Source organism: Triturus cristatus, chromosome 2_1, assembly GCF_964204655.1.
Source record: "Triturus cristatus chromosome 2_1, aTriCri1.1, whole genome shotgun sequence".
Taxonomy (NCBI): Eukaryota; Metazoa; Chordata; class Amphibia; order Caudata; family Salamandridae; genus Triturus; species Triturus cristatus.
The window spans coordinates 663,443,975-663,468,985 of record NC_140581.1 but is presented as its reverse complement, the minus strand read 5'-3'; positions in this window follow the sequence as shown (position 1 = coordinate 663,468,985).

Here is a 25,011-nt window from a genome sequence, read left to right as displayed (position 1 = left end):
TGAGCCGGTTGGTGTGGAGGACCCGAAGGGGGTTCCGGGAGGACCCCATGTCGATGAGGTAAGTGACGGGGCTTTTGCGCTCGACCACTTTGAAGGGCCCCGTCCACTTATCTTGCAGGGCACATGGTTCGGTGGGGGACATCACCCATACTTGCTGCCCAGGCTCGAATTCAACGGAGGAGGCATTGTGATCATACCACCTCTTCATGTCCTCCTGGCTGGCCTCGAGGTTCGCTTTGGCCATCTCCCTGAAGCGCCGGGTCTGGTTTCGTAAGGCCAGGATGTATTTGAAGACGTCTGGAGGGGTCGTTAGGGGGGCCATCTCCCAACCTTCCTTGACTAGGCTGAGGGGCCCTCGCACAGGGTGCCCGTATAGGAGTTCGAAGGGGCTAAAACCGAGGGACTTCTGGGGAACTTCCCGGTAGGCGAAGAGGAGGCACGGGAGCAGTACATCCCACTGGCGACGGAGAGGCTCTTCCAATCCCCCAATCATCCCTTTGAGAGTGCGGTTAAAACGCTCCACTAGTCCGTTCCCTTGGGGGTGATAGGGGGTCGTGAATCTGTAGGTGACCCCGCATTGTTGCCAGAGGGACTTCATGTATTTGGATATGAAATTCGTACCCCGGTCGCTGACGACTTCTCGGGGGAAGCCTACCCGGGAGAAGATCCCCATCAGGGCCCGGCCAACCACCGGAGCGGTCACTGTCCGTAGGGGCACCGCCTCGGGGTAGCGGGTGGCATGGTCCACTAGTACCAAGATGAACCTGTGTCCTTGGGCTGTACGGGGGTCCAGAGGTCCCACAATGTCTATCCCCACCCTCTCGAACGGGGTGGTGACCACAGGGAAGGGTTGTAGAGGGGCCTTCAGCTTCCGGCCACTCTTCCCGCTGGCTTGGCATGTGGGGCAAGACCGGCAGTGGTTCAGGACGTCATTCCTCATTTTCGGCCAAAAAAAATGGGTCACCAGGCGACTGTACGTTTTGTCCTGGCCCAGGTGTCCAGCCAGGGGGACATCGTGGGCCAGGTTGAGCAGAAAGTCTCGGAAGCGGAGCGGTACCACCAGAACTCGACCGGCCCCCAGCTCGGCGATTCTTTGCTCGCTGTAGAGCAGGTCGTTATCCCAGTAGACCCAGTGGGTTCCGGTGGTGTCCCCGGCGTTTTGGGTGCTGGCTTGTTGGCGGAGTCCCTCGAGGGAGGGACAGGTCTTTTGTTCCTGGCGGAACTGTTCTTGGGTGGGCCCCCCTTCTTGCCGCCACTGAGCCAGATCCGGAAGGTCCTGGTGTGGCGCGTCTTCTTCGGTAGTCGGGTCCGGTAGGTCGGACTCGCCGTTGTCCTCTACAGGGGCAACCGGGGGCGGAGGTGCCGGCCATTCGGTTTCTTCCGATCGGGGGGCGGCACGGGTGGCCATGGATTGGGTGGTTATGCAGGCCCAGTCCGGGAGGCCCAGCATCCCCAAGTGCTCTCTTCTCTCGACGGTGGCCCACGGGGAACTCTCGAGGTCATTCCCCAGGAGGCAGTCCACGGGGGCATCGTCCCGGACCGTCACCTTCAGTAGGCCGGAGACCCCTCCCCATTCAAACGGGACGCAGGCCATCTTACACATGCTCTCAGAGTTGTCTGCCGAGCGGACGGGGCAGAGAATGTTCGGTAGGATCTGCTCGGGCTTCACCAGGTGACAGCGGACGGCCGTCACGCTGGCGCCGGTGTCACGCAAGGCCTCGGCTCTCTGTCCATTAATGGTCACCCACTGACCGTATTTTCTGGTGTTGGCGGGTAGGGGGGCCCGCGGAACCATGTCTCTTCCCCCTAAGCATGCCAGGACCATGGCGGCCGGTTCCCACCCTTGCTGGGCCGGCTCATACTCTTCGGGTCCCTCCGATGATTGCTCTTTCCCTAGGGCAGCGGCAGCTACCTGGCGGGGCTTGGGTGTTTGGTTTAGCGGGCAGTTCGGATCATTGGCGTAGTGGCCTAGTCGCTGGCACCGGTGGCACGTGACGTTGGCTCGGTACCCAGGCCGCAACGGGGGGTTGCCCCGGCCGGCCGGGGCCGGGGTGTTGGCCACGGGTGTTGCGGGCAAGGCGTCTCTCCCTCGTCCCTGGCCCCCTCCTCCTCCCCGAGGACGGTGCTGGCCTTGGTTGTTTCTGTTTTGTTCGTGTGGCCCCCTCCGGCCCACTCGGGTGCTTTCCCATCGGTCAGCTTCGGCGGCGAGCTGCCGGGGGTCAGTCAGCTTACTGTCGAGTAGGTGCTGCCTGAGCTCGACGAAACAGTTGTTTGACAGGTGCTCCCACACCATGAGGTTGAAGAGTTGTTCGTAGGTGGTGACCTGACTTCCCTTGATCCAACCCTCGAAGGCCCGGCTGAAATAGTTCACGTACTCTACCCAAGTTGTACCTGGGATCCGGGTGCAATCTCTGAACCTCTGGCGGTACATCTCGGGCGTGAGGCCGTAGCGGGTGAGGAGGGCAGCCTTCATGTGGTCGTAGGACGACATTTGGTGATCGGGGAGCTGCAGCAGGGCATCGCGACCCTCGTTGATAAATCTCCCCCAAAGGCCGGCTCCCCAATCACTCCGGTCGATCCGGTGGGAGGTCATTGCGATCTCATAGGCTTTAAACCACTGTTGTATGTCGTCTTCTCGGACATACTCGCGGACCACATCCTTGGGGATGTGAACTTTTTTCTCAATTGGCCCCGGGGTGTGTGGTCGCTCAGGCACCCCCAGTTCCTTATTCTGTTTGCGCAGTTCTATTTCCGCCAGTCGGCGCTCGTGCTCGAGCGTTATTTTTTTCTCTTCCAGCTCTCTCTGTCTCTGCTTCTCCTCTCGTTCCTCTCGAAGCCGCATATGCTCGAGGTTGAGTTTCTGTTCAGCTAACTTGAGTTCCCCATCCATCTTGAGTCGTGCCATCTCTAATTCGTGTAATCTGACTCTGTCTCTTTCTCGTATCTCCTCCTGCGAGAGGCCCGTTCCCCGCTCCTCGGGAGCCGTGGCGTTCCCCTCTGGTGTGATGCTGTTTTGGTCTGGTGCGACGCTGCTTTGGTCGGAGGGTCCTGCGACCCCAGTTTCTGTCCATGACTCAAGAGCGCGCTTTAGATCATCCTTGGTACTCAGGCCGGTGGTAGCAATGCCAAGTTCTATGCAAAATTGTCTCAGTTCGCGGTGGTTGTATTCTTCTAATTTCTCCATTTGGAACTTCTCGGTGGAGCTGCTATCTTTGGTCGACATCGTGCTTTGTCGTGGGGTGAGCTACTCTCTGTACGATTACGCGTTGATTCGGATCGCGCCGCTGGCCACCAATGTTAGAAAAGGTAGACGGACCGGGAGGGTCGGCCGGGGTCAGGAGGAGAGGTCTCCGGGGAGAGCCGTCTCCAGTGATCGTACAGACAAGTAACTTCCCCCCCCCACAGACAGATATCACACACGGATAAGGTTCAGTAGTCTTTATAAGCACTTATTTAAGGTACGGTTGGATGGTACAGGGAGGTCTGGACTCAGGGGTCCCCTCGATTATAGTCTCGCAAGGTAGGGAAGGGGGTAGCGGGACAGTCTATTTACCAATCAGGTAGTTCGGATGAGATGATGATGATGAGCTCACAATCCTCGAGCTTGGTGGTACGGGCCGCGGCAGCGCCAGCAGGTCCCGGTGTGGATGGTCGATACAACGGGCCGCGGCAGCGCCGGCAGGTCCCCGGAAGATATACGGTCCGCGGCAGTGCCAGCAGGTCCCGGTGAGGATGGTCGTTACAACGGGCCGCGGCAGCGCCAGCAGGTCCCAGGAAGATGGTCGTTACAACGGGCCGCGGCAGCGCCAGCAGGTCCCAGGAAGATGGTCGTTACAACGGGCCGCGGCAGCGCCAGCAGGTCCCAGGAAGATGACTGTTGCAGAGGGCCGCGGCAGCGCCAGCAGGCAGGACGATGATTCACAAGAGCGGGCTACGGCAGCGCCAGTAGACCGTCAAGGTTGAGTTCACTCGGTGTCTCTCGACTCCAGGATACAACTGCCTTCCTGCTCCGGAGCTGCCTCAGTTATAGGGCTGGTGCCCTTTGATGTCCGGACCCTCGCACTGGGAGGTCGGAGGGTCCGGGATGAAGGTGTCCAGACACCCAGCAGGGGGTGGAGCCAGTGCCTGGGGGAGCTGGGGGCGATCGGCACCTGGCGGGGGAGAGCCCTTGACACTTCGTTCTCCCATTGACCTGCCAAGTGGTCCGCTCACCTCCTGGGTGGATGGTGGTGCCGGGATGTCGGGGCCGGCCAGGCCCGGGTTTTAGGGTCAGGGGGAGGCCAGGCGGCCGCGTGGTGCAGGGCCCAAGATGGCGGCTTGACCCGGCCGGGGAAGCCGGTGGGGCTGGACCCTGTGATGAGTAAGGGTCCGAGGGCAAAGGGTCCGGCGGGAGACGGAGTACAGGTGCTTGTCGCGGGGTTATGCCAGGTGGGCCGGAGTCCGGGCCCTGTCGAGCGGGGAGGGAGCAAGCCGTCTGTGAGGCCTGTCCAACAAAATAGCATTGGGAAAAGTGTCCGACAGGGAGCCGGACATTTTTACGTGCAAATCGTAAAACAGAAGTCCGAGCGCGCAAGTACGATCCGTACCGCCCGTCTGAATACACAACCGCATGTAAAAGGCCCTGTACGGAGCGAACGCTGTAGCCTACATGTACACGGGTAAACTTGTGCCCGAATACGAGTTGTATAGCCCCCCTCACCCCGCACATGTCAGCACCGTACCCCCGTATGTCAGCACCGTAACCCCCCCTCCGCACCGTACCCCAACACTGTAGCACAGCCCCACACCTGTACGGGCCGCACCCCAGGCCCGTCTCCCAGCCCTGCACCTGTACGCCCCGTACCCCAGGACCGTACCCCAGCCCCCCACCTGTACGCACCGCACCCCAGGCCCGTCTCCCAGCCCCGTACCTGTACGCACCGTACCCCATCACCGTAGCCCAGCCCCGTACCTATACGCACCATACCCCAACACCGTAGCCCAGCCCCGTACCTGTACGCACCGTACACCAACATCGTAGCCCAGCCCCGTACCTGTACGCACCGTACCCCAACATCGTAGCCCAGCCCCGTACCTGTACGCACCGTACCCCAACACCGTAGCCCAGCCCCGTACCTGTACGCACCGTACCCCAACACCGTAGCCCAGCCCGCACCTGCACACGCCGCACCCCAACACCGTAGCACAGCTCGCACCTGTACGCCCCGCACCCCAACACCGTAGCACAGCCCCGCACCTGTACATTCCTATCAGTCCTGGAATGTGGGTGACCGTGTGTGTTCCCTTAGGCTCTCTTAGTTGAGTGGGGTTTAACATGAGGATACAGTCTTGTTGCATGATCTCAGTGTGTGTATTGTGCTGCCACCGCCAGGGGTGGGTATGCATGTGTAATTTGTCATCACACCCACATGTGGTGTGTCATGCAGTGGGGGAAGGACATCCATCCTCATGGGAGTGGGACACTGCTGTCAGTGATGTGTTGTCATGGCACTATCAACATAGTCGCACATTGTGGATGCCTTCATGCACCCATGGAGTTTTGCTAATGGGAGGATGATGTACACACCCCCATATCTCTGTCCACTGCTGGGAGGCCTCTGCACCCACCCCTCATTTGTCTTAGCACTGCTGTGAGTCCTCTGCACCCACCCCTCATATGTCTGGGCACTGCTGGGAGTGATAGGCACCCACCCCTCATATGTCTGGGCACTGCTGGGAGTGATAGGCACCCACCCCTCATATGTCTGGGCACTGCTGGGGGTCCTCTGCACCCACCCCTCATATGTCTGGGCACTGCTGGGGGTCCTCTGCACCCACCCCTCATATGTCTGGGCACTGCTGGGAGTGATTGGCACCCACCCCTCATATGTCTGGGCACTGCTGGGAGTGATAGGCACCCACCCCTATGTCTCTGTCTACTGATGTGGATCGTAGCACGACACCCACCCACCCACCCACACGCTCTTCAGGCCTGGGTACGGGCCGTACCCCAAATGTTGGGGTGCCGTAGGGGTACGGCCTGTACCCAGGCCTTCAGAGCGTGGGTACGGGTCGTACCACGCCTACCCCTACGTCACCCCAACATTGGGGGTACGACCCGTACCCAGGGCTTAAGAGCGTGGATATGGGTCATACCACGCCTACCCCAACGTCACCCCAACAATGGTGGTACGGCCCATACCCACGCTCTTCAGGCCTGGGTACGGGCCGTACCCCCAATGTTGGGGTGACGTAGGGGTACGGCCTGTACCCAGGCCTACAGAACGTGGATACGAGCCGTACCACCATTGTTGGGGTGGCGTAGGGGTATGGCCCGTACCCAGGCCTTAAGAGCGTGGGTACGGGTCGTACCATGCCTACCCCTACGTCACCCCAACAATGGTGGTACGGCCCGTACCCACGCTCTTCAGGCTTGGGTACGGGCCGTACCCCCAATGTTGGGGTGACGTAGGGGTACGGCCCGTACCCAGGCCTACAGAACGTGGGTACAGGCCGTACCACCATTGTTGGGGTGGCGTAGGGGTACGGCCCATACCCAGGCCTTAAGAGTGTGGGTACGGGTCGTACCATGCCTACCCCTACGTCACCCCAACAATGGTGGTACGGCCCGTACCCACGCTCTTCAGGCCTGGGTACGGGTCGTACCCCCAATGTTGGGGTGACGTAGGGGTACGGCCCGTACCCAGGCCTTAAGAGCGTGGGTACGGGCCGTACCACGCCTACCCCTACGTCACCCCAACAATGGTGGTACGGCCCGTACCCACGCTCTTCAGGCCTGGGTACGGGCCGTACCACCATTCTTGGGCTGACGTAGGGGTACGCGTGGTGCGACCCGTACCCACGCTCTTCAGGCCTGGGTACGGGCCGTACCACCATTGTTGGGGTGACTAGGGGTACGGTCCGTACCCAGGCCTTCAGAGCGTGGGTACCGTCGCACCACGCGTACCCCTGCGTCACCCCAAGAATGGTGGTACGGCCTGTACCCAGGCCTGAAGAGCGTGGGTACGGGCCGTACCACCATTGTTGGGGTGCCGTAGGGGCACGGCCTGTACCCAGGCCTACAGAACGTGGGAACGGGCCGTACCACCATTGTTGGGGTGACGTAGGGGTAGGCGTGGTACGACCCGTACCCACGCTCTTAAGGCCTGGGTACGGGCCGTACCCCCAATGTTGGGGTGACGTAGGGGTAGGCGTGGTACGACCCGTACCTGCGCTCTTAAGGCGTGGGTACGGTGCGTACCACAATTGTTGTGGTGACGGGACGCGTCCACGGCCACTTCCGTTTTGGCAGGACGCAGGCCTTGGTGGACACGCCCCCCCCGGAGTGACCAGTCCCTGGAGGTACGGTATGTACAGGGCATGTGTACATTTTGCCTTGGGTGGGGGTTATGTCTCCTGCCCCTGCCCCCCACCTTTGCCCCTGGGCGTTGTTCTGACCTTCTGCGGCGTCTGCGTCGGTTCCTGTGCACCCGGTCGTAGGCTATGAGGGCCGGGATGACACGTAGGATGGGGTCCATGGCTGTCCGTCGCGTACAGGTGCTCCTTCCTCCCGTCCTCCTCAATTTCCCGGCAGTTTTTGGCTCCTGTAAAAAATGCTACGTGCGGAGTGACGTAGGCACGAATCGTACTTGCTGGTTCGTAAAACGCTGCCTGACTCCGTCCGTACGTCACGTACGCGGTGTCCCGGATCGGAATGGTGGGTATATTTTAGCCGCTCAGTGTTTTGTACGATTCGTACGGAAATGGTATTTCTGTACGAATCGTACTTGCGGGTTTGTAAGGTGGTTTTCCCGGGTACGAGTCGGACGGAGAAAACGCTCCGTACGACGGTTCGTACCCGGGTTTTACAGCATCGGCACCCTAGTTGGAGACCCAATGCTCCTGAGAAATAAAACTAGAGTTTCACAATTAACCTGAATGCTATTTCATTCACACTCTTTCATACAGCAAATGTAGTTCATTCACACAGAATTCTGTCTTTCCCGAGAACAGCGAACAGTCTGTCCGACTACAGAATTATGACACTCGTTAATAAAGTAGCACTTCCCTCTACTTTATCCTTCTAGCAAGCTTAGGGAACACCTATTACCTTTCCAGTGATAAGCGTAATCAGAGCTCCTTTTGGACTCCTGGTACTTAAGACCAAAATTTCAAATTTTTTTATTTTTTTTTAAATATATTTATTATTTTAAATCACAAATGACAAAAAAAACACATATAGCACAGAGAAAAAATAACATATGAAGAAATAGAAGAGAAAAAAGAAGAGAAAAAGAAACAGAAAGTACACAACAGGATAAACATATCATATCCCGATAATATAAGGAAGAAATATATACAAATTAAACATGAATATAATATTATCAGATCCCATTTAAAAGTAATTAGAGTAGAGATTGTCGGGGATTCATAGTCAGAGTAGAAGACAGAGAAAAAAAAAAAATAATGAGACAATTAGTTCCACTGAAGGCTTGACCAGACCCATCCGAATTTTACCCTTGAGCGTGAGCCCCGAGCTTTAGCTAGTGCCAACTCCATTTCGAACACACCCCTCAACAATACCCAGAAATCAACAATCTTGGGAGGCACTGCGTCGATCTAGACCCTGGCAATAGACAAACGGACGGCGCTGATAATGATTGAGATTAAGGAGATGGATAGATTGCCTGGGTCTGCTACCACACCCAGGACTATGGCCTTCTCATTTAATTGAATCTCCTTACCGGCCAGCCTACTCAACACACATGTGACATCATACCAGTACGAAGCTAGTCGAGGACATGCGACAAGCATGTCTAAGATCAGCAGCATACTCATTGCATTTAAGGCAATATGACTTCAGTGAATCATACGAGGTAGTCCATTTCGAAATAACCTGCGGGGTGTAGTATAGCATAAACACAGTACGATGTTGTTGTAGCTTTAAATTAATTGAAGTAACAGCAGAATTGATTATGACCATTGAATCAGTGATTTCTTCTGCATTAATGTTCATTAAGAACATATGAGTAATTTTAGCCGCCATCTGCAATCCGTCACTTCTATTTACAGACAAAACTCTGATATATTTTCCCAATCTGACCCCGGCCCGAAGTCTTAAAGATAGCCCGTAGTAGCTCTGTAGTGTAAGGGAGGGCAGCTAAGCCCTTCCCTTGTAGAAAATAATCCCTAACTTGTAGGTACTTAAAAAAGGAGTTATGGGGTGACCCACACTCCTCCTTTAGTGAAGAGAACGACCTAAAGCCAGATTCATCATACAATTGCCCTAACAGTGTGATTCCGCACTGTTGCCATGTCCTACATACCGAATGAGAGAATATACCCGTAAACCTAGGGTTGTCCCACAGAGTAATACATTTGTGTAAGTCTGGTATGGCGAAGTTTTTGCCAATGTCCTGCCAGATATGATGAACGTGTCTGACGATATTGAAACGGACTCTCTTATAATAGTTAGGGTCTGACATGTAATGTAGGAGAAACCCAGTTTTTGAGCCATATGTAAGCTGGTACGCAAGCCATGTTTTGACCACATTAGGTCCTAAAAGTAAGCTCTGAATACGATTAAAAAATGCTGACCAGAAATAGGCCTTAAAGTCGGCGAGAGAGAAGCCCCCTTGCTCATATGTCAGCTTTATGTATTTGAGAGCTCTTCTAGATTTCTGAAAGCCCCAGATAAAACTTCCAATAGCAGAATCAAGTCGTTTAAAAAATGACATTGGGACTCGTAGAGGAATGGAGCGGAACAGATAAAGGAATTTAGGCAGGATATTCATTTTCACAATATTACATCTCCCGATGATAGTTAGAGGGAGTCTATGCCACCTGCGCATATCAGCTGTAATTTTTTTGAGCAATGGTTCGTAATTTAGGGCCATAAAATCCTCAGTGCGACCACTAATACAGACACCGAGATAGACAGCAGAAGTAGTTAAACCTAAATGAGGTGCTGCAAGTGTGGGCACATAGTTGAGAATAGACTGTGTTTTATTTATATTGAGCTTATAACCCGAAAAAGAACCAAAAAGTTGTGCCTCAGCTGTTAGTGTGACAATGGCCGACTCAGGCGTGGTAGTGAAAACAACGATATCATCAGCGTAAGCTGTAACTTTCAATGTCATACCATTAAATGAAACTGGAGATATAGAAATATTCTGAAGGAGATGTCTAATGAATGGCTCAATATAGAGAGCGAATAATAAGGGGGAAAGCGGACACCCCTGACGCGTACCCCGCTGAATACTGATAGAGCTAGATGTACAGCCGTTGAGTTTGATGACAGCAGACGGATTATGATAGAGTCACTGGACCGCCGAGACAAACCTCCAACCGAGGCCTAGAGATAGCATAGTACTCCAGAGAAACCCCCAAGCTACACGGTCAAAGGCCTTCTCGGCGTCCAGCATCATCATGCCAATCCGCTGACCCAAATGGCCAGCAACATCAAAAGCTGCAAAAGCAGTATTTATATGAGTTACAGTGTCTCTGCCGGGGTCGAAGCCGTGCTGTTCTTCTGAGACCAATAGATGTATATATGGGGCAAGACGTGAGGCAAGAAGCTTAGAGAATATTTTCGCGTCTGTATTAATAAGCGAAATCGGTCGATATGACCCTAAGTCTTCAGCAGGTTTGCCCTTTTTGAGGAAAACCACAACGTTAGTTCTATTCCAAGAGGGAGGCACCTCCCCTCCCTGCAGTATGTCGTTAATTAGCTCAAGAAGGACTGGCATCAGTAAGTCCCCAAAAATTTTGTAGAATTCAAGAGGGATAGTGTCCTCACCCGCTGCCTTGCCATTAGGCAGAGACTTAATTGCTACATTCAGTTCCTCCAGATCGGCAATATTCTCTAAGCACAACGTATGAGATACATCTAACAAGGGTATAGCACTTTCTCTTAAATAATTCATGGCCACCTGATGGTTATAGCTGCCAGATTCCTTATACAAATTAGCATAGAAGATCTTGAATTGCTCAGCGATATCCTCAGACTTTGTGTAAGTGTGACCGTCTACCCCATTAATAGTCTTAATATATGATTTAGCCTTCTGATCAGCAAGTTGGTAGGCCAATATCTTTCCCACCCTCTCCCCATATTCATACTGCAGAGATCTGACCTTCTGAAAATTATTGGCAACCTTATCCTTCAGCGTTCTACAAAGTTTGGCCGGGACTTCAATAATTTGAGCGTAAATCAGTGGCTCGCTGATATCTTTCGACATGATTGCCAGGGCATATTGCTGCTCTAATGCGATATACTGCCGATGTTCATTGTCCAGCTGAACATCATTAGATCTATTTTGCTGGACAATAAACTGAACAGTAGCCCCTCTAACGCATGCTTTTAAACAGTCCCATACCATCCCAAGGGAAGAAGTATGACTATTATTAGCAATATAGTCCGTTAGGGCCAAATACATATAATCAAAGAAAACCGGATTATTTAGAAGATGCTGAGGAAATGAAAATTCCCTAATTTGACTTTGGCTGAAGGAATCCAGATATACAGAGAGCATAATGGGATTGTGGTACAAGGTTACTTTTGGACATACGACCATAAGTGCATTAACCAAAAGTCTATGATTAGTTAAGATCATGTCAATCCTGGATTATTGTTTATGGGGGTGAGAAAAAAAAGTAAACCCAGGATTTGTGGGAGACAACAACCTCCAAGCATCATCCAATTGATGAATATGTAGTAAATCTCGAATTGCAGCCCTAACCCGGACCATTCTGGCTCTTGCAGACATGTTTGTGGTATCAATTTTTTTGCCTAAAATACAATTAAAGTCACCCATTACAATAAGGTCCCCAGCCCATCTAAGAGTTCCGAATTCAGGTGAGAGAAAACCTCAGGACAGTCCGTATTAGGGCCATAGACCATACGTACTGTGACCATCTTTCCAGAGATAGAGAGTTGTGCAATTACCCACCTACCCCGGCTATCAGCAAGAGTTCGTACTATGATAATTTTGGAGAATTTATCCTTCAATAAGGCAACCCCCCTAATAGAGACCGTCTGAGAAGTACAGACGATCAAATCGAAGCCGAGCTGTTTAAAAAGTTTTCTGTCTTTATAAGCCACGGGAGTTTCCGCCAATCCGACTATTTGAGGCTTAAATCCTCTAAGCCCTTCCGCAACCAGTCGCCTTGTACTAACCAGATTCAACCCACAAACATTCCAACTCATGAATTTGACTCTAGACATTACCAGAAAGTTCTACAATACTAAGTGATTTCTCCTCCTCATGTTTCTCATTATTGATTCCGAGTATTTCCTGTGCTATTTTAACAATTCCGTGATTATTTATCCCCAGCCAGCCCCCCACCCCCCTGAAGCCAACCCCCACCCCTCCCACCCTGTATCTTAAGAAAGGAATCACCCCCCTTTAAGCTGTCCTGACCCGACAGCAGAAAGAAGGACGTCACCACCAACCCCCCAGGGCTCCCCACCATGCCCGCACACCCTACCCCCACCAACCAATTCACCATTTCACAAAAATACAATTCCCTCTTAACAGTAGTAGCAACAAATGACGTTTCCAAACACCTTATACTAGAAAACAGGAAAGATAAGAGATAGGGGGAAAGAGAACGTCACTCAAAGACATTATAACAATCAAGGATTAGGAGTGATTTGCCAGTTAGCAAGCGCTTTTTTATCCTCCTGTTCCCTTATCAAAAAAATATGAGCGGCCATCCTTAACCACTTTAAGTCGGGCAGGCTCCTGCAAAAAGACCTGAGAACAAACAGACTTAAATGCATCCATGAGCTGACGAAACTGCCATCTCTTATCCATAGAAGATTTACATAAGACCAAAATTTCATAGGCGACCTTCGCTACCATACACTTCTCTCATACAGAAAATGTCTCTAATTGGCAACACACGACGATGTTACCGAATCAAACCCAGACAATGCGTTGTGCAACTTCAATCGTCACACGTTTTCCCCGTGTACCTACAGGGCAACAACAATTCCGTCTTTCCCGAGAACAGCGCTTACCTCTGCTCTACTATGGAACCGTTACAAACTTCCGACTTCCTACATCCCAGAAGCCGTCAAACAGCATAGAACTCGACACAACTCCACATAGAGTGTTAATACATAAACCAATACTTTCCCACAATCAATAACCAATAAGCAATTTACAAGCAATAATCACCAAACCAAAACAATAAAAACCATCATACTACTACCAGAAAAACTGAGGCAGTGTCGAAACGATGGTGACGGGGAAATCAAACCCGCACTGATATCCCTCCCTTCAGCAAACCAGTCGTCACACGTTTTCATTGGTGGGGCCCATAACACCAAATCTCACACACTAACCATTCACCCGGTCTGCACACACACAGTCGGAAGGATGAGCGGTTTCAAACGCTCGACATGTGGGGGAACACCTTATGACCTATAGGGAAAGAAAGGGTTAATTTACAAAATATACATCATTACCCTTCTGCCTACAGATCCTCAAGCCTGAACATCAAGGCACTCCCTCCACGTGGTCAATGGACCAAATTAGTTGGATTGGTTGATGGTGATTTTAGAACCAGCTAAAAACACATTCAAGAATTAGGTCTTACTTTCTTCAATAAACCACAAACTCATTTTATGTTAATCAATATCTGTTTATCTAAAATTCTGGAAAAGTTATTTATAGCAATTTTCAAATATAGCGCAGAACATCATATTTACCTAATCTGGCTAATAGGAGTCCTCTAAGTCATTGATTCATATCATAGTTAGTTATCGAAGTTCCGATTTCTCTGCTCAGCATGCTACAGTCTCAATTTGATCGGCATAGACCAAAGTCGTGCAAGCATCTGTCAGTGCCCATAAAATTAGGAAAGTTCGCAATCATCAGCAATTGGGCATCATCAAGATCGTCTAGGATTCAAGAAAAGCGCAGCAGTCACCCTAAGTCGCATAAAGTCACCGCCGTCGTCGTTGTCCTCAACAGCGTAGCGTAGTATTGGGAAAAAGCATCATCTCCCAAAAGAGCATCCGTCGAAAAAGCGTCGGAAAGCGTCAAGTTTTGTTGAGCGATTTGTTCAAAAGCGTCGAGATTTGATGAGCAGCATCGATTCCCTCTCTATTCTACCGTGCATTTTTATAATACAGTCAAAGCAAAAAGATACTTTTTTTAATTCAAATATGGATGTGATTGGCTGGTAAGGATCGTTCGATAGAGTAATTTTAGAATATTGGTACAGTTCAAGTGGTGAGGTCACAGGTTCAGTCCGTACTGGTTTTATGAATGTCCTTTGTTTTGTCACTTGGCTGTCGTCCCACCGTGGCCTTGCCTTAGTACAGTAGGTTACGGGTCATGCAGAGGCTGCAGTCATCTTTGTTGCGCATGCTCTGTTCGCTCCACGCCTCGTGAGACAGTGGCTATTTCATCGTGGCACGTTGGCGGCCATTTTGAGATTTAGGCCCACGCCAACCTAAGCGAAACAAGCACAATAGAGTAATTAATGCATAGAAATAATATATCTAATGTTTACCCCTTACTAATCCCTCTATGTGCTTGTATTTATCTAGCGTATTGCAACATTTAAAGCGTTTATATTCACCCATTTACGTTGTCTTCTTGGGCAACATTACAAGGACATCCCAAAGCAACATATATCATGCAATATTCTATTTAATATATATACTACTGTTAGTATGTGTGCGGATTTTAGTCATAAGGTTATTTAGCCATGCAATATGCAATCCCAGATGTAATTTTGGACATTTAGTAATGTTGGTTTAATATTGATACAAAACACATTTAATAATATTATAATGAATAGATGATTTAATTAGTATTTTTATACTAAAATGGGGGAGGTATACAAAATGTTGTACTACCCGCTCCATCCGATGAACAGTAGGATAATCATAACAATGTGGTGGAACACATGGAGAGCTACGGCCACCAGAGCCATGAGGACCAGCCAAGAAGAACACAGGGCAAGTGAGACGTGATTCAAAAGGACCAGGGTGACTTAAGCCAGGGTGGACAAGGAACAAATGAATGTGGAGTTACAGGACCAGGAGAAACAGGACTAAGGTGACTGGGACTAGGGTGAGATGATCAGTTAAACCATGAGCATGTCAAACAAGGGAATCAGGACCCAACCGACCAGGATCAAAATAACAGAAGGATTAAGGGTAAGAGGAACAGAAGACCCATGACCAGCAAAACAAGGAAGACCATAAGACAAAAAGAGCACCAACCAAGACTAGAGGGACTAGGATAACCAGGTCCAGGGTAGTGGACTCCGGTGGACAGAACCGAGAGAACGAGTACCTGAAGAATAATGGAAAGGAGGACAAGGGACTGAAGGGCCAAGACCAAGAGATCTGACCAAGGAGGACCAGGGGACCAAGAGCACAAGAAGTAGGACAGGGAAAACCACAACTGGGTAGAAACAGGGCTTGCAGGACCAGGTGGACCTACATCAACAGAGCCAGGAGGAAAAGAAGGACCAGGAAACTCAAGCCCATGGGACCAGGATCAGAAAGTCCACGAGGATCAGACTCAGGAGGACCCTAAAGAAGGATGACAAGGTCTACATGGAACACAGGAACTTGGAGGACCAAGGCAAGGGACAAGGAGGACCAGAAACAGGAGGATTACTATTCGGAGGACCATGACAGGGGGTACCAGGGTCAAATGGACAAGAACAAGGTAGAACAGGCAAACCAGGAGACAAGGAGGACTAGTAAGACTAGGATAGAGATGGAGGATCAAGGGGCTAAGAGGGCTAAGGAAACCAAGACTAGTGGCACCAGCACCAGAAGATCAGATCTAGGAGGATTAGACAAAAGAATGCCAAGTAGAGCAGATCAATCATCTCAGACAGCAGGACCAGGATGTGGAGGATCAGATGTAATAGGTCAACCAGAGTCAGTAATAGCAAGGGGACTGTACCCACACTATTAAGTCCAGGACCAAGAGGTTAAGGTCCAGTGGGCTAATAATCCGAACGATGAAATCTAAGAAGAGGAGGACCAGGGCAAGGAGCATCAAGGGGGTGAGACTGGAGACCCAGGCCACCAGGCCCAGACGATAGGCTCTAAGAGACCCAGGAAACAGAAGAGCACGGGGATCAAGATCAAGGGAAACAGGAACGTCTGGGAATACTAGGACATGGAGGAACAGGGTGCAGAACAAACGGAGGACCAGGACAAGGAAGATAAGGACCAGGATGACCACAGCTAGGAGTATCAGGCCAGAGGGCTAGGAACAAGATGGCCAAAAGGATGAGGAACAGGATATCCCGGCCAAATGAATAAAACAAGGAGAGCCATGGCCAGTTGGTGTAGGACCACAATGACAAGAAACATGAGGCCCAGGGCAAGCAGGATCAGGATCAGATCCAGCAGAACTAGGAAGATCAAGTGCATGACGACTACGGTCTATAGGGCCAAGACATCAGAATAGTGAGGAAGATGAGGAGGGCATCCCCAAGGATACCTAGAAGACAAGAGCCAGGAGAACCAGGGCCAGAGCAAGGAGGATTAGAGGGATCGGGACCAAGAGGACCAGGAAAAACCTTAGGAGTGCCAGAGGGACCATGACATAGGAATCAGGGTCCAGAGTACCAAGAAGAGTAGAAATACCAGGCGCTGGGTAGCAGGACCAGAGTGTGGGAGATCAGGATAACCAAGACAGAGAGAGTTAGGCAAAAGATGGGGCTGGACATGGAAGGCCAGGAGGACCAGGACCAAAATGACCAAACTCAGAAGGACCCAAACAAAGCGAGTCAACACCAAAAGGGACAGGATAAGGGGCACACCGCCAGCAGGACAATGAGAAAACGGCACCTGCCCAGGAGGACCTGGATGATCCAGACCAGTAGGGCTAGGACTAAGACGGTCCGTCCTAGGTGGACCAGGGCTCAAGAGCTTGTTTTGCTACTTCTATGCTGTTGTAGGAATATCAGAGCTACCAGAAATTGGATGAATTGAATGAGGAGGATCAGAAGCACCAGCTCAAGGGGACATGGGTAAAGAGGACCAGGAAGGAACAGAAAGGGCTAAGAGAAGGGGGCTTGGAAGAAACAGCATGGCTGGGGTGACCAGGAACAAGATGGTTAGGCATACAGAACAAGGAGGACCAGGAAATAGAGAATCAAATCCAATAGGTACAAAACCAGGAAGAGAACAAAGACTCTGAGAAACAGAAATAGCAAGGCCAGGTCTATGCAGGCCAGAATCAAAATGAGAAAGAGTAGGAGAACAGGACCTGGAGGATTTGGAGCAGATGCCAAGGACACAAGCGCCAGAAGGACAAGAACTAAGAGGACCATGGCAAGCAGTACCAGTGGCACCACAGCCAATAGGAACAGGAATATTAAGGTCCAGAGGCAGAGATAGATCAAGACCTGGCATTCCAGCACAAGGAGGACCAGAGTGAGAAAGGAAAGGAGAATCAGGATACGGGGTTAGGATGATGGGAGACAGGATGTCCAAGTAGAATGGCTGCCCAAACCAAGAAGCATCAGCACTAAGAGAACATGTTAGGGGAGAAGTAGGATAACAAGGAGCATGAGGTCTTAGAGGACCAGGACCGGGATGATATTGACCAGATAGAGGAAGACCAGGAAAACTAGTGAGATCAATAACTGCTCGTAGGAAAGTGTCTTTTTTGACATGGTAATCCCCCACTTTTTGCCCTAGCACTGATGCTTGTTGACTGAAAGTGCACAGGGCCCTTGCTAACCAGATCCCCAGTGCTAGTCTTTCCCTTCAAACAGGTACAATGTTCAATTGTAACCCAATTGGCCAGGACTTTAGCACCCCTGTAAGTCCCCAGTAAATGGTACCCATAGTACCTAGGGCATGGGTACTAAAGAGGGCCCCTAAGGGCTGTAGCAAGTATGTTGCCACCCTAAGGGACCAACACACAAATTGCATGCAGCCTGCCATTGCAGGCTGCCTGAAATGTTGCAAACCATTTTTTAAAACATGACGGCTCACTCCAAGTGTGTCATGTCCAAAGACACTGCATATATGTAAGTCACTCCCACAGGAGCCCTTACAGTCCTAAGGCAAGGTGGATTATAATGTATGGTAGGACATATCTGCATGAGCAGGTATGACACTGTGATGCCCAGTTCCATTGCTGGTCATTGCAAGTGTTCAGGCAGCCATTCCGAAACCATCTGTTGGTCACTGGTCGCCACGACTGACCCAGCTACATGATGGATGCACTGAAGGTTATGGTGTTTGATATCAAACACCTTGTCTTAAGAAATCCACACTGATGCCAGTGGACATACTCCCAGAGGGCACCTTAGAGGTACCCCCTGAAACCTACCAGTCTTTTAGTGTACTGGCTGACTGGACACTTCCAGCCTGCCACCACAGATGAGTTTCTGACCCCCTTCTCAGGAGAGCCAATGGTCTCAGAGGTCAGGAACAATGCCTGCTCTGGAGGAAGGTGATCACACCTCCTCCAGCAGGATTGCTAGTGAATTAGCATGTCAAGACCAGAGGCTTCAAAGCCTCTGCTGCCTTTGATATGTGACCCCGGCTTCCTCCAAACCTGGAGAATACCATCGCCAGACCTGGGGTCCATTTGGCACCAGGGCAGGTGGGAGAATTAGTTAGTCAGCAGGTGTGTTGCACTAACAGGCTAGGCACACCCCTAAGGTGGGTCACCTGAAGTGGGTTTTCAAAGAAAGGTTTCATCATCTTGTTTTCAGGGAAACTTGAAAATCTGGGTCAGGTGTATGCCCATTCTCAACAGGGAGTGGTCATATAGGGGGTGTAGTCATCCCAGGGATAGGTAGCTCATTGAATTCTAACTTAGACTCCCCTTAACACACCTAAATTCAATATTTAGGTTTCCACCCCTGCCACCAGGAACAGAGATTCCTCTACCTGGGAACAGAAGAAGGACAAAGAATAGCTAACAATGCAAGAAATGTGCACCAGCTTCAAAATTAGTGCCAAGCTCTGCCTGGCTGCTGCTCTCCTGACAATTGCAAGAAACGACTCGTGCTGCCTTCCTAAATCCTTGGACGACTGTCCTCTACTTCCCCAACCAGGCAGCATCTCCATTGAGGTGGAGGAGCCATCTCCCTGCATCTGCAGGCAATGACCACATCTGCCCGATTTACTATTTTGCTAACCATTGGGTCCCCCGAGGGAGCAACTTCCCAGAAGGAGGTCATCGAGAGTCAAGGAGATCATCCCCGTCACTTCACCAAGTCTAGAGACGCTGAGCCTTCCCGGAGCCTCCCTGCACCAAATCCCGGTGTACCGGAGCGCTTCCAAGCACCAAGGCTTGTTGTGTGTCCAGCCCAGATACCATTTTGACACCAATACCGACCTACCAACGAGAGACGTCAGAAGCTCCAAGGTCATCACCAAGAGTGGCCTTGCAGTCTTGCTTTCTCCCCCTCTCCAGGTAACCAAAGCCAAGTGAAGTTCAAGGTTCATACCTCAAAAACCATTATTCTAGTGTATTTTCTATTACTAGACAAATCCCTATCTGATTCGATGATCTTGGTGTCTAAAATGATGATGCCAGTATTGGATTTAATATGACATGCACCCAGAGGGCACCTTCGAGGTAACCCATGAAACCTATCAGTCTTTTAGTGTGTTGGCTGACTGGACTATTCCAGTCTGTCACCACAGATGTGTTTCTGACCTCCTGCTCAAGAAAGCCAATGCTGTCAGAGTTCAGGAACCATCCCTGCTCCGGAAGAAGATGAACACACCTCCTCCAGCAGGATGGCTAGTGAATTAGAAATCCAAGGCCAGAGGCTTCACAGCCTTCGCCACCTTTGACATGTAACCCCGGCTTCCTCCTGCTGCAAAATACCACCCCCTGCCCTGGGGCCCATTTGGCACCAGAGCAGGTGGGAAAATTAGCTAGTTGATAGGCGTGTCACACTATCAGGCTAGGCACACCCCTGAGGTGGGCCACCTGAAGTGGACACTCGAGAATGGTTTCACCATCTTGTTTTTGGTGAAAACTCTGGGTTAGGTTTATGCCCACCCTCTTCGGAAGTTGTCATTTATGGGGTGTAGTCACCCCAAGGGTAAGTAGCCCATTGTCTACTACCTTACACTCCCCTTAATGCCCCTATATTTAGTATTCGCATGGCCCCCTGACACCTGGAACAGAGATTTGTCTACCTAGGAACAGAAGAAGGATAAAGAAGAACCAACAACGAAAGAACTGTGGACCAGCACCGAAATTGGAGCCAAACCCTGCCTGGCTACTGCTTTCCCGACAAGAGCAAGAAATGACTCATCCTGCCACTGAACACCTCCCCTGACCCTTATGGACGGTCTAGTATCTCACCAACCAAGCTGCATCTCTCTGCAGGCACCGATCGCATATGTCCGGTTCACTGTTTTGCTGACCATCAGGTCCCCTGATGTAGCAACTGGCAATGAGGAGGTCATCAAGAGTCCAGGAGGTCAGCCTCATCACATCACCAAGTCTTGAGATGCTGAGCCTTCCTGGAGCCTACCTGAACCAATACCCGAGATACCGGAGCCCTTGGAAGCACCAAGGCCTGTTGTGTGTCCAGCCAGGACATCACCGACGCCAACACCAACCTCTGACAAGGGATATCAGGATCTCCAAAGCCATCACTGACAGTCTTGTTATCTCACCCTCTCCAGGTCACCAAAACCAACTGAGAGCCCCTGACTTGAGTGACCCACCAGACAAAACACCTGTGCACCAGAGCCCTCCAGTTCGTGTCTACGTAAACAGACTGTGTCTTCTTCTTCCAGAGACCCTCAAGAGCCAAGCCCCCCTTTAACTTCTGCTGGACTGCTCCCCCAGTCTCCACTTGCAGCCGTTCTTTTTGCAGATACTTCTCCATTGACTTTACCATGTAGCGCTCGAGGCTGCCACTGCAAACAGCACCTCTGCACCTGAACACACCAGGGCTAGTAAAACCGAACCTCTGGTGGTTTCTTGGACCTTGGCCTCTAAGCCTCTAAGCCCCGTAAGTCCAGGAGAAGAACGCTGTAAACCGTTTGCAAGTTTTTATTTGCAGTGAATGTTTTCCCATAGGATAACATTTCTGCGTTGGAGTCTCATACCTCAAAAACCGTTTTTCGATTGTATTTTCTATTTCTACAAAAATCCCAAACTCAGAAAGTATTTACCTGATTGCGATGATCTTGGTGTCTAAGATTATATACAAATCTGTGTTCTTTTTTTTAATTGGTCTCGGTTTTCCTTTTAAGTGTATGTCTCATTTATTGACTCTGTGTGTACAACAACACTCCCCTTTGATAAGCCTTAGCTACTCGCCCACACTACCACTAGAAGAGCACTTGGTATTGTTACAGTATGCCCCTATAAACCAATAAGGGTCGTCTGAACTATTTGCATGGTGCACCCACTCCATTTGGTACACTACATAAATAGCCAGCTTTCTACACTGCTGGACTAGGGACAATAGGAACAGGGACCAGATGGAGGAGGACTAAGTGGACTAGCAGGATCAGCCATACCAGTACCAAAACCAAGCGGACCTGGATTTGGAGTACGAAGTGGAGCAAGAGGACCAGGGCCTGGGTAGCAGGACCATGGTGGCAGGAATTGGAGAGACCAGAACAACCAAATCCAGGAGAACCTAGGGAACAAGATGAAGGGCTAGATGACCAAGACCAACCCAAGGAAATCTTATAAGGATGACCAGGACCGAGTAGCAGTATGACATGGGCCAAGAGTACAGGGACCAGGGCCAGGAAGATCAGAATAACACACACCTGGAGGACTAGGAGTGCCAGACCCAGGGGAGCCATTAGAAGAAGGATAGGTTTAGAAGCATCCAGCAGAACAGCAAGATCAGGGTAGGGAGGATCAGAAGGACCAGAACAAAGAGGACCAAGAGATTCATGAAGGGCCTACAGAAGGAACGGGCAGTAGATGGGTAAAAAAAACTTTGATCTGTAAAAGATAGCAGAAAGAGTTTGAGAAACTCAGAGGGCTGGAATCGGCAAAAATTACTACTGGCTCAAAAAGGGGGACAAAAAGCTTTAGGAATAAGCAAAGGGTACCTCTGGATCATAATAAGGCTCTGACAAACAATAGAAGTGGTTAGAGAGTGTAGAAAATGACCATCTTTTACATGATGTGCCCCAGTTCTTGGCCTGATTTGTTTTTGCTGGCTGTAGAACTGCACATTTTAACTCTGCTAAACAGTGGTAAAGTTTCTGTGAGCTCACTTTTTTTTTTTTAATTTTTTTATTAGAAACAATGAGCAGCAATTATGACATTACATTGACATCTTAAGCAGAATGTTCATAAATACAGCATTACCAGTTTAGCTGATGATCCAGCAGGAGCCCAGAGGAATACACTTCAACGACCTTACAACAGTCACTAGGCGGGCCGCTTTATGTCCCCGGGTCAGGAAACTTCATCAATCTATATCTATTCCCGACTGTCACCATTGCGTACCACGATCTCGTCGTCTCCCTCCTCTATCTCCAGGAGACTCTCCCTCCTCAGTTCCACCGTAGGAGAAACACATATATCTCCCCTATATTTATTCCAGTGCCCCCACTTATGATCCCATTTGCGTGGCCATCCCCTCCCCTTATAGATTGTTTTTTCTGCAATCATGGCATGGTCCATATCTATTGCCCAATCTCTCAGCTGTGTTACGGTATCTACGCCCCACTTCTGGGCAATATTCCGTTTCACTAAACTCCACCCCATCGTGGCCCAGGATTGTTCAGCTTGTGTGAGGTCAGTTGCCTTCCAAATATTTAGTAGACACAGTGTGGGAGTCATGTGGATGGGTTTGTCACAAGTTCTAGTCAATTGTCTGGTGACGTCTATCCAGAACTGTTGTATGTGAGGGCAGTCCTATAAAATATGTAAGAATGTGCCTGTCTGGTTACAGTGTCGGAGGCAGAGTGGATCAAGTCTGCGTCCCAGTCTGTGAAGCAGTGTAGCATCAAAATATACACGGTGAAGAATTTTGAATTGAACCAGGCGGAGGCGCATCGGGATGGCAACTTCTCGGGTGAGGACAACGCCTCCATCCAGTCTTTGTCAGCTAATTCACCCACATCAGCTTCCCAGCTCACCCTTAACTTTACCATTGGATCGGTTCGATTATTGATCAACTTCTTGTATGTAAGAGAGATGGCCTTGCGGTTCATAGGATCCTGCAAGAGCCTGTCCTCCAGAGGAGAGTAGTCAGGAAGGGCAGTATCTTTAGGGAGGGCGTAGTCGATGGCATGGCTGATCTGGATATACCGAAAACCTTCTGATGGCACCAGCTGGTACTTAGTTTGGAGTTCAGCGAACGACGCTTTCTTGCCCTTAATCCACACATCGCCCACCGTGGAGATCCCTATCGTATCCCATTTATCAAACCCTGCATAGGCACTAAGTCGGCCCTGAATGTTCGGTTCCCATAGGGGGATAGCCTTTGTAAGGTGCCCCTGCCACCCCATCCGTCGTTGCGCCCCATGCCACACCTCCACCGTACGCGCCATGGGGCCGGTCAGGCGCAATTTCCTGTGATTTGTGTAGAGCGCTCTGTTGTAGCCTCCCTTCCCCATCAGCCAGTGATCACTGCGAAAGATGGGATTATCATGCCGTCCAAACACCCAACAGTTAATAGCCGTGAGCTGTGCAGCCTGATAATAGAGACGCATATCTGGCAGTCCAATATCCCCATCATACCATCCCATAGTAAGCTTGGCCATGGCTATTCGGGGCGGCTTACTGTCCCACAATAAATCCCGCACTGCTGCCTCAATCTGCAGAAAATAAGTGTTAGGCACCGGAAGGGGAGTGTTTTGTAAGGCGTAGAGAAAGCATGGTAGAGCAAGCATTTTGAACAACGACACACGTCCCAACAGAGTAAGGGGGAGCGTCTTCCAATGCGCTACGTCTGAGCGAAATTTCTGTAACGGCCCCATCAGGTTTCGTTCAAAAAATAGTGTGGCATTTGTGGTTATAAAAATTCCTAAGTAACGGAAGCCCAGGGACGCCACAGGAATATCATATCCCCGAGGACTTTGCGGTGGCTCTCCCCAAAGGGAGTACATCTGGGATTTAGACCAGTTTATCTGATACCCAGAGTGTGCCCCGAAAATATGAAAAATATGGAGTACACGGCGAAGTGAGCGCACCGGTGAGGCCAAATTCAGCAGAATGTCATCCGCATACAATGATATTCGGTCTTCGTGGTCAGCAGTCCATCTAATACCCCTAATTCCCGGGTCCCTCCTGATCCAAACCGCCAGAGACTCCAAAACAATGGCAAAGAGGAGTGGTGACAACGGGCATCCCTGCCTTGTGCCCCAACACAGGGGAAAGGAGCGGAGCGATGGTTATTTACTGAGACATGGGCCATAGGTTGTGTGTATAACAGTTTGACCCACCCAATATACTTCGGCCCAAACCCGATGCGGGCAAGATCTGCAAACAAATACTCCCACGCAATTGTATCAAACGCCATTTTAACGTCAAGAGCAAGTAGTATCGCCTCCTCCTCTATTGTGTCTACACGGCCCAACGCCCCATGCACACGACACAGATTACGCACTGTGTTCCGTCCAGGCATGAATATCGATTGATCTGGGTGGACCAAGTCAGTGAGATAGGGGAGCAGACGAGTCGCCAATAGTTTGGCCAAAATTTTAGCCTCCACTGTAATCAAAGAAATAGGTCTATACGAGGCGCACTCCTCAACCGGCTTATCCGGTTTCTGGATGACCACAATAGTGGCCGCTCGGATAGCCTCTGGGGGGAGGGAATTTTCATAACTTTTGTTATATAAATGAATCAGGTGGGGTGCTAATTTGAAAGCCATGGGTTTGAATAGCTCAATCGGGAGCCCATTCGGGCCCATCGCTTTACCCGAACTAATCTCATGAATTGCCTTGTGGATTTCCTCCACCGATAGGTCTGCTTCCAAAGCCTTCCTTCACTGTTCAGAAAGACAGGTCATTCTTATAGTGGCAAGGAGTTCCGCTGCCATTGAGGTTTGTGAGTCCTGTGGAGCACCATATACTTT